We start from the raw sequence: 10,455 nt of genomic DNA on the forward strand, positions 1-10,455 counted from the left end.
AGCATTTAGTGAACCTAGCAAAATAGGCAAGCAAAAAACAAGTGTGGGATTGCACTTTTTTTGCAATTTCACTGCACTTGGAATTTTTTTCCCGTTTTCTAGTACACGACATGCTAAAACCAATGATGTCGTTCAAAAGTACAACTCGTCCCGCAAAAAATAAGCCCTCACATGGCCAAATTGACGGAAAAATAAAAAAGTTATGGCTCTGGGAAGGAGGGTAGCGAAAAACGAAAATGGAAAAACGGAAAAAGCTCCGGGGGTGAAGGGGTTAATGCTACTTTTGATGGTCTTCATCAAAGAGGTGTGTAACGCTATCGCCGGCGCCCCCTGCATGGTTCTCCTTCCTCCTCCATACAGGGACGCCAGCATACTCACCACCCCGGCTGCGTGGTGTGGTCCCATTTAACACATACCACTATACATGATGTACAGATAAGAAATATAGGTATAGTGCAATGCCAAAGATTTAACTTACTTCTTAAATTACATGAGTGATATCTATTGTAAGTTCTACAATAGCTCAGAAATCGGTGAACACATCATATATGGAGTGATTGCAGACTTATCATTTTAGACCGGATAATATAGTCTTCCAAGCAGAATTATGGGCACTACATAGTCCTCCATACAGTATTACGGGCCCCATATACTGCTCCATACAACATAACGGGCCTTATATATTGATCCATACAGTAAAATGGGCCCCATATATTGTTCCATTGTTCTATGCCGATCTGAGCATAGGGAGAGGTTGCTGCAGCTTCATCAGAAGAAGGGATATAGTTAGGGAGGGAAGATTAACCCACAAACCGCTTGTGCGGTTTCCACTGTCCAACACCACCTTTTTTTGCAGGGACAGTGGAGGCTATTTTTTTGTGCATCAGCTCTGTAGCTTATTAGGCTGCCTTATAAGGCTAAAGCCACACAAAAAAACCAAACACCCAAGTGAATAAAAAAGGGGAAAAAATCTCAACCTAATGGTATGGTAACCACAGAGACTGATTAACCCCTAACAGGATTATATGATTCCACCTATATATTAGTGAAATCAAAAGACTAGGTTATGACCAGTAGACAGGCTGAAATGGAAAAACATACAGCACCATATACCTAGTTACATGTAAAAACAACAATTAACCAGCAGTGGAAGCATATCATATGGTCAATACCACTGGTGGCTACATACATAGTAAAAAAGGAACAATCTCACCAGTTCCAATGTATGGGCACAAGGAGCACCGGATGTCCTCTGGTCAGGGGATGATCCGGAAAAAGAGGGACGACAAACCCTATGTCAGTCCCTATGGGGCTATCAATCAGCTATCCCCAAAGCTCCTGCCCTTACAAGGGCAGTCCACAGCTACCCCTATGTACACATGCCCTGCACTCTCCCTATATTGTTCGTCCCGACGCGTTTCATCCAAGCCGATTCTTCAGGGGACTTGCTTATGCATGGAGATAAAGTGCCTATGTGCTAGTAAGGAGGGACACAAGGTGTCCTGCCACCCTCTATGCTGTCCTGCAGAGAGTGGCAACAGAGTAGGGCTTGTATTTAAATAATAGAGCAGGAAGTAGAAAAAAGTGCTTAATTAACCGCTTCCCATTGGGTACTAATGTGGCAGCTGAAGGTAACCATGACAATGTATAAGACACAATAAACAAAACCATGTGAGAGACCTACTGATTCATGGCGTCCTGCTACACCGAAAATCCACATGGCTATGATGTGCCCAGTAAACTGGCGATATCGGTGACGTCACACGCCGAGGGCCAGAAGGACTAGCCAACCCCCAGCTGAGAAATAGGAGGCACTTCCTGTCTTGCGTGCAAGTACCAGCACTGGACACACGCTAGTGATAGAGATGCCGCGCTGTGAATTCATGGCGCCCCTGATACTTCCTGTAAGGTGCGCTCGCACCGGAAGTGAGTGTTGCCAAGCAACGCTGGATAACATAACTGTCCTACGCACATGTGCCGACACTGAGCGTTACCAAATGATTGAAACGCCGCGCTAAAAGCTAATAGCGCTACCAATACTGCCTGTTAAGTGCAATCGCACCGGAAGTAAATGTAGCTAAATAGCAAAAGACGCTAGGTAGTATGCCCAGAGTGTAACCCTGGATAGACAGAGGCGCCGCAAATGACAAACCTAATATTAACTATTAAGTGCACTCGCAATAAAAGTGAGTGACGCCAGGCAGAGGTATCCATAACTGAACGAAGACCCCACCAAGGGCTAAATAAAGAACTACAGGACGCGTGCAATGTTGCAATTAAAGACAGCAGGAACACGTATGGCTAAGAGGTCACATGTATATAATGGTTACCAAGGCTAGAAAAATAAAATCAATTAGCCCATAAATGAAGCCACATAATGAAAAAGAAAACCCAAACCAAATAAATCTATGGTATAAAAAAGAATGAATTGTTAATCATGAGAATCCCATAGCATAATTGGGTGGAGAAAATAAGGATTTAGGCATGATGAGATAACACTGGCTGTGTCACACCAAAAGAAGGACTGAACTCGTAGGCAAAGAGGGGCACTCAGATAAAGCAGCTATAATTGATTAATTGATTTGATCATTAAGGCCTTGTGGGCTCACTGTGTTCAAATAAAAAGTCCACTTGGCCTCACGTTGTAACAGCATTTGATCCCAGTCACCTCCCCGTGCCGGTTTATTTACCTTTTCAATGGCCATAAAATTAAGATGTCTAACCTGGCCATTATGCATGGTATTAACATGCCGAGAGACAGAAGTATCTCTACCATGCTCCACGTCACCAATGTGCTCCAGAACTCTTCTTTTAAACTCCCTGATGGTCTTACCAACATATTCAATGCCACAGGCACAGGATATCTTGTAAACCACCCCCTTGGTGCTACAGTTCATAAACTGATTGATTTTATAGCTTTTGCCCGTGACATTGCTGACAAATTGCTTGCCCGTACCGATATATTGACAGGCCGTACAGTGACCACATTTGTAACAGCCTTTTACATCGCTTCTGAGCCAAGTCTCATTAACAGGACTAACAAAATGACTACGAACAAGTCTATCATTAAGTGAGCGGGCCTTTCTATAAGTAATAGCGGGGGTGTCACTGAGATAATTGGAGATGTCCGAGTCCATTTGTAAAATGGACCAATGTTTTTTAATAATCTCCCTTACATACGTAGCCCCATTGTCAAAGGTAGTGATAAAGCGTATTGCTTCATTATCCTGTGTCTTAGTAGTAGGGTTCAAAAGTGCTGTTCTATCTCTAGTCCTCGCTTCATGATAAGCTTTCTTTAGAATTGTGGATGGATACCCTCTTTCTTGAAAATTGTTCCTCAATTCCTTTGCATGGACCTCGAAGGTTGCAACATCCGAGCAGTTCCTCCAGACCCTGAGGTACTGCCCCTTAGGGATCCCTCTTTTTAAATGATCTGGATGATGACTATTCCAGTGAAGTAGGGCATTTGTAGCTGTAGGCTTTTTGTAATTAGATGTATCTAAACTACCATCGGCCCCCTTAGTGATTAGGATGTCCAGAAAGGGTAATGAAGAGGACTCAATCACTGACGTAAAAAACAAACCAATATCATTGTGGTTAAGTCTGTCTACAAAGCTCTCAAAATCACTAATAGAGCTCGTCCAAATCAAAAAAACGTCATCTATGTATCGTGTCCAAATATCCGGGACACGACACATAGAAGAGTCACCCCCCAGATCATCACTCCAGACTACCGTCTCCTCCCACCAGCCGAGGAAGAGGTTGGCGTAGGCCGGGGCACAGGGACTGCCCATAGCCGTCCCCTTCAGCTGGTGGAAGATCTTGCGGTCAAAAGTGAAGACATTGTGTGTCAAACAAAACCTAAAAAGTTTTAAAATAAAATGGTTGTGGTCCCGAAACTGGCGTCCTGTAGTTCTTTATTTAGCCCTTGGTGGGGTCTTCATTCAGTTATGGATACCTCTGCCTGGCGTCACTCACTTTTATTGCAAGTGCACTTAATAGTTAATATTAGGTTTGTCATTTGCGGCGCCTCTGTCTATCCAGGGTTACACTCTGGGCATACTACCTAGCGTCTTTTGCTATTTAGCTACATTTACTTCCGGTGCGATTGCACTTAACAGACAGTATTGGTAGCGCTATTAGCTTTTAGCGCGGCGTTTCAATCATTTGGTAACGCTCAGTGTCGGCACATGTGCGTAGGACAGTTATGTTATCCAGCGTTGCTTGGCAACACTCACTTCCGGTGCGAGCGCACCTTACAGGAAGTATCAGGGGCGCCATGAATTCACAGCGCGGCGTCTCTATCACTAGCGTGTGTCCAGTGCTGGTACTTGCATGCAAGACAGGAAGTGCCTTCTATTTCTCAGCTGGGGGTTGGCTAGTCCTTCTGGCCCTCGGCGTGTGACGTCACCGATATCGCCAGTTTACTGGGCACATCATAGCCATGTGGATTTTCGGTGTAGCAGGACGCCATGAATCAGTAGGTCTCTCACATGGTTTTGTTTATTGTGTCTTATACATTGTCATGGTTACCTTCAGCTGCCACATTAGTACCCAATGGGAAGCGGTTAATTAAGCACTTTTTTCTACTTCCTGCTCTATTATTTAAATACAAGCCCTACTCTGTTGCCACTCTCTGCAGGACAGCATAGAGGGTGGCAGGACACCTTGTGTCCCTCCTTACTAGCACATAGGCACTTTATCTCCATGCATAAGCAAGTCCCCTGAAGAATCGGCTTGGATGAAACACGTCGGGACGAACAATATAGGGAGAGTGCAGGGCATGTGTACATAGGGGTAGATGTGGACTGCCCTTGTAAGGGCAGGAGCTTTGGGGATAGCTGATTGATAGCCCCATAGGGACTGACATAGGGTTTGTCGTCCCTCTTTTTCCGGATCATCCCCTGACCAGAGGACATCCGGTGCTCCTTGTGCCCATACATTGGAACTGGTGAGATTGTTCCTTTTTTACTATGTATGTAGCCACCAGTGGTATTGACCATATGATATGCTTCCACTGCTGGTTAATTGTTGTTTTTACATGTAACTAGGTATATGGTGCTGTATGTTTTTCCATTTCAGCCTGTCTACTGGTCATAACCTAGTCTTTTGATTTCACTAATATATATGTGGAATCATATAATCCTGTTAGGGGTTAATCAGTCTCTGTGGTTACCATACCATTAGGTTGAGATTTTTTCCCCTTTTTTATTCACTTGGGTGTTTGGTTTTTTTGTGTGGCTTTAGCCTTATAAGGCAGCCTAATAAGCTACAGAGCTGATGCACAAAAAAATAGCCTCCACTGTCCCTGCAAAAAAAGGTGGTGTTGGACAGTGGAAATCGCTACAGCACAAGCGGTTTGTGGGTTAATCTTCCCTCCCTAACTATATCCCTTCTTCTGATGAAGCTGCAGCAACCTCTCCCTATGCTCAGATCGGCATAGAACAATGGAACAATATATGGGGCCCATTTTACTGTATGGATCAATATATAAGGCCCGTTATGTTGTATGGAGCAGTATATGGGGCCCGTAATACTGTATGGAGGACTATGTGGTGCCCATAATTCTGCTTGGAAGACTATATTATCCGGTCTAAAATGATAAGTCTGCAATCACTCCATATATGATGCGTTCACCGATTTCTGAGCTATTGTAGAACTTACAATAGATATCACTCATGTAATTTAAGAAGTAAGTTAAATCTTTGGCATTGCACTATACCTATATTTCTTATCTGTACATCATGTATAGTGGTATGTGTTAAATGGGACCACACCACGCAGCCGGGGTGGTGAGTATGCTGGCGTCCCTGTATGGAGGAGGAAGGAGAACCATGCAGGGGGCGCCGGCGATAGCGTTACACACCTCTTTGATGAAGACCATCAAAAGTAGCATTAAAAAGATCCTTATCTCTAGAACAGTATTGCAGAAATTAAAAAAAGACATTCAGCAGAGTGGGAATAAAATAAGAGCAAAGTCTCACCAGTTTTGACCTTGTGGCAGGCCGGCTTTAAGAAGTGCATGTTTCTTTGTTGCACCCCATTGTAGTAGTACCATTAGTTGTGACTCATTTCATGTTTTATTTATGTGATAACTGTTTGTCAGGCAAGATCAATTAACCATTCCTAACCAACGTGGCTCTTGAGAGCACCAGATCCTGTTGCCCTGATTGGTAGTAAACTACCCAATGATCGGTCGGTGGTAACTGAAAGGGCTCCTCACATGGAGCAATGGAGAGGGTTTATGATTACATAAGGTTGACCTTCCCTGCCAAAAGGGGAGTTAGACTGGTTAGTATACTAGGAATGAGTTGCCACTCTCAAATTGAAAAGGAGCGGTGTTTTGTGAAAAATGAGGAACTGTAAAATTGGCCACCACAAATAACCCTGCATTAGAAGAGGCAAAGTCAAGCCTAAGTAAATTGTTCAGACTGTTTGATATAGAGATTGCATTTGCACCTTTTTTGCAACCACACCATACAATTGTGGTGCTTTATACACCACATATGTAGTTACCCTACATGGCTGTAGAGGAGCCATACAGAAAAATACACACCCTACTGTCTATTAGACCGTGTATAGGGGACAACACTAATGATTCCCATCTATTCATAACAAAATCAAGGTTAGCAATTTAGGGAAACTTTAGTTTAGCCTCCAATCCCAACCCAATCCCATCTAGAAATGCCCATTTGAGGGTGGTGTTTATGCAAACTGAGCCCTTTTTGGCTCTTCACAGCGCAATTTTTCTGAGACTTTTTCTAAAAAATCAAGACACTCCCAGTAATTTCAGGACAGTTGGCATTGATGTTCAATGTGTAAGGAGGTGGACAAAAAGAAAGATTCCCACAGTTTGAGACCTAGTGGGGCATCTGCCAGCAAGCACTGCCATCTTCTAGTTAAATATTGAAGAACGAGAGAAACTAGCGAGAGCAGCATCAGCAGGAACTTTAAGACAACATACATACGGTAGTTCCTGAGAGGAAAAGGTGGAAGGAGACACTAGGTCAGATGGTCGCTGTGACGCAGTTAATAATTATAAAAGGATATGGAGGGCAGTGTAGAGGTGGAGTCAACACCAGGATAGACATGTCAGTCTGCAAAGTTGGCTTATAGCCACCATTACTAGAGACCAGTCCAGAGTGAAGGAACCGAGAGACCATATCCGAGTGAAGGAATGAAGAGACCAGATCCAAGTGTAGAAACTGAGACATCAGACCCTGGTGACCAGGCCCAGAGATGAGAGATCAAAGATGGGAGACCCAAATCGAGTGAGCAGCGCCAGGGCAGAAAGTTAGTCCACCAGGTAATACATGTGAGCTGTAACCTCCAAAGACGTATGATACAAAAACAAGGGACTGGAGCCTTGGTTCAGGGGACTTAGACGGCCAGTCTGAGGCGTGCAAAGTGACTTTTGATCAGGGACTTACAGCCTAAGGGCAGAGTATCGTAGACTCCCATTAGGACCTATATCACGTTTCATATTGCCTAGAGAGTGACGATGGCCACGGGCCCAATAGAGTTGGTGACGCACTTTGGGTTAAGACAGCAGGACTAAGATGCCTTTGCCGATACTAGTGTTTAGTTGTAATAATAGGTACTGCTGGAGAAAATAGCGCAAATAGGGTCTTATCCAAGACACAAATGGTTCGATATGATTAAATTGTACTCACCAAATGGAGCTATGATTGAGCGTATATGAATATTAGCTGCAGCAGGTCCACCATGTGGCCAGCCGTAGGAAAAAATGGGATAAACAAATGTGGTATTTCCTGATGAAGAAGTCTCAGTACTTTGAAACGCGTTGAATAAAACCACAGTTCATTTTCACACGCTCAGATTTTCAGTTATTCAGCAGCGCAGAATAAATCCACATTTATTCCATTTTTTTTCCTAGTTGTAATAATAGGAATAGGAGTGTGCGGTTAGAATTGTTTAAATATTCTGCATAGTCAAATTTACTGTAGTTTCATTGAATTTTTAAATGAATTGATATTGTTCCATAGGCACCCTTTTAATTGTGTTATTCAAATAAGTGTTGGTTAAATTGCCACTGTCTTTTCATTCTCTGCGCTGTTGCATCCATGCTCCTTCTTACAGATAGGTCACAATTATTGGCGGGACCGGTTAGGTATCTTTTGAAGAATCACAAAATTTCATCTGAATAACGCCAAGCAAAAAAAAAAAAGTATTGGTCCAGCAGCACTTTTTCTCCTTCTATTGTATAACTCACGGTCATTTAAGTGTTCGAATCTTGAAACCGCTAAGGCGGGTAATTTACAAGCTTCACTCCGGTGCCTGTATTTATACCCTCTGGTAACATAAATTGTACATTAATTGTGTCTGCTTATGTTTAATCCTCTAATTAATATATATGACTGTACTAATGTGCACTTGCCATGGCGTTAGTCATACTCTCTTCGAGCAAGGCATCTATATCTGATCAACAGGTTGGGCGGGTCACTTTCCCTGAGTCATTGCATTGTTATGTGTCGCTTACATTTAATCCCCTGTAACATTAGGAAAACAAAAGTTAAGATTGAGTAAGGGGCAGCAAAGAAAAAATAACAAATTCTTTGTCTCAAACTGGGAGCGTCCTGTCTTCTGTACCTGTTTCAGAGGATCATTTCTAAGCCACATAAGATCCTACAAGGGTGACCTTGACAAAGCTGTAATTTATGGCCTGGAAACGTCAAAGATCATTCGTCCAAAATTAAAGCAATATTTGGAAGTGTCATGTGCCACCTTTCTTGACCCACTTGACCAAGTTCTCAGAAATGTTCCGTATCACCCCATAGACAAGGGCGAAAGAAATTCTAGGAGCCCGGTGACAAATGAGCTTAAACATTTGCAAAACTATATCGACATGTCAAAAATTGCTTATGTATTTAGACCCCCACTGATTGCAGAAATTATTGGGTAGAAGCACTCAGGTGTTCACCAAGCTCCTTTGGCTCTGATCATGTTTTCACAACATTCCTTGGAAAGAAAGTCCAACAGAGAAGCTTCAAAATCTATGAGCCAGTATACTGCTAACCAGTCGAGAAGAGATGATCACAATTGAAGGCTCACAGTGCTCTGCTGGGTACTTCTGCCCTTTTATTTCATTAATTGGTAGGGGTACCATACAATAAACTACTTAAATACTACTATATATTAATATGTACTCAACCCAGGCCAGTCAAGTCTTGTCTATTGTACAACCAGGCCACAGCTTAAGCCTACAGGGCAGCCAGATCTCAATACAGCTATATGGCATCCCACAGGGATTCTCCTCAAACCCCAACAGGATGAAACTCCACTCTCCTGGGTCTGAATGCGCCAACCAAATCGATCATTGGTTCTCTAACTGGGCGAACAACTACCATCAACCTACAAGACTCCCCAGAGCTAGTCACTTATCGGAGACATTATACAAGGCAGGGGTCCATGAAGGAGGACATGGAAGGGACAGGAAGGGGCTCAGGATGGGTGACATTGTGATAGGATGGGGAACCTTATTACAGCAAAAGGCCCAGGATTGGGAAAATTAATTCAGGAAGGGGCATTACTACTGGAAGGAGCCTAGATAGGGGACATTATTACATGAAGGGGTGAATATGCATGGCCCATTCGACTCTAGTTACGTTACTGTGTGTATAGAAAATTGTTGTCACAAGAGACAGTATTGGAAACAGAGAAGAGGAAGAAATTGAGACTGCACTCCAACCCGGTAAATAAAATATTAAAAGTTTTATTTAAGGCATGTCAGCCAGGATTCAAAAACATGAAAAACAGCTGACGCGTTTCAGGTGCGTTAACTGCGCGCTTATTCATAGGATATGGCAGTCTATGACTAAGGGCGCAGTTAACGTGCCTGAAACGTGTCAGATGTTTTTCATGTTTTTAATCATGGCTGACATGCCTTGAATAAAACTTTTGATATTTTATTTACTGGGTTGGAGTGCAGACTCCATTCCTTCCTTTTCTCTGTGCGGCTGTGCTCACCAGCGGAATTGGCACCCACCTGTGTTTGTCGATTGGACTCAGCCTCATTTGGTCAAAATTTGTGGAACATGCCAACAGCTCCCACACCTCCCTCTTCTGCACCTCGCAGTATTGAAAACACCCAAGTGGCACTGATAAATGTAGCAATTTCATGATAAATTTTAAAGTCTGGTGTCTAGAAATATCATCTACAAGTAGTGTGGTTTTCTAAACGGAATATAGGGTGAAGACGAAGAGTAAAACTTCTAAACTATGTGGCCTTTGTTAAACCCTTCCAGTTCTTTTATTTGCGTCAAATGTGGAAACAAAACCTGTCTATCCTGCTTGATTTGCCCTTTGGTAGAGCTGTCCACATATGATAGAAAACATTAAGATAAATGACAACCTAAGGCACAAAATGAATGTATCTTCTACGCGAAGGTGAGATGTTCCAATTCCTCCCCATGCCATCAATCTATTTTTCTTTAA

General features: G+C 43.0%; 1 long non-coding RNA gene across 1 annotated transcript in view; it reads right to left on the reverse strand.

The window, feature by feature from the left end:
• Window positions 1–10,098, reverse strand: part of LOC143768601 (uncharacterized) — an 82,659-nt gene extending 72,561 nt beyond the window's left edge. The window contains exon 1 of the long non-coding RNA XR_013213962.1: window positions 10,007–10,098. This is a non-coding gene — a long non-coding RNA (uncharacterized LOC143768601). The remainder of the gene's footprint in view (window positions 1–10,006) is intronic.
• Window positions 10,099–10,455: the final 357 nt, after the last annotated feature.

The sequence above is a fragment of the Ranitomeya variabilis genome, chromosome 4, assembly GCF_051348905.1.
Source record: "Ranitomeya variabilis isolate aRanVar5 chromosome 4, aRanVar5.hap1, whole genome shotgun sequence".
In the NCBI taxonomy this organism is placed as follows: Eukaryota; Metazoa; Chordata; class Amphibia; order Anura; family Dendrobatidae; genus Ranitomeya; species Ranitomeya variabilis.